The sequence below is a fragment of the Arachis ipaensis genome, chromosome B07, assembly GCF_000816755.2.
Source record: "Arachis ipaensis cultivar K30076 chromosome B07, Araip1.1, whole genome shotgun sequence".
Lineage (NCBI taxonomy): Eukaryota > Viridiplantae > Streptophyta > Magnoliopsida > Fabales > Fabaceae > Arachis > Arachis ipaensis.
The window spans coordinates 15,297,003-15,297,702 of record NC_029791.2 but is presented as its reverse complement, the minus strand read 5'-3'; positions in this window follow the sequence as shown (position 1 = coordinate 15,297,702).

Sequence of the window (700 nt, the reverse complement as noted above, 5' to 3'; positions counted from 1 at the left end):
TATATAATATATACATTCTTTTAAAAAATTTAATTACAATTTTCACTCATGATCTACCTTTGTTTTTCACCAAATAAATTCCTTTTCCACACAATTTCTTTCCTTTCATTTCTAACTTAACAGTTCAAGAGCACGAAGGCAAATGTACAGATATTTCCCTCAAGAAACAAAGGTGAACAAGGGAATTAAATATTCTTTTGTCCATAATAATCATGAGCCACAAAAATAAGTCTTAACATTCCAAAATTATATAAGCTCAAGTCAACATTTTAACTTTTTAAGTCACTTTAGAGCTTAAACCACTAATTTGGGTCCTTTATTTGTAGCCCTATCTACCATTCTCCCCACTAGCTATTTCTTCCAACCTCAAATTTCTTTGGAATCTTGTTGGTCATTTGCTGCCAATTAGACAGCTTCTATATAGATATAGTGATGTATCATATATTCATATTATTGATGAATAATAGAGGGATAATAATACATCGCCTATTTAACCTTAGCATTTAGCAGTTTGCATGAATTATGTTATTATCTTTCTTGTAATATGTTGTTGGGCATCAATTATGCTTAGAATTAAATGGATATAAGTCAATCTTAAAAATAATTTAAAAATATAAATTATTTTATAATTATATATATATAAAATAGAAATTATATTTTTATAGATGTATAATTCGTTATAATTATATGTTAGAAAATT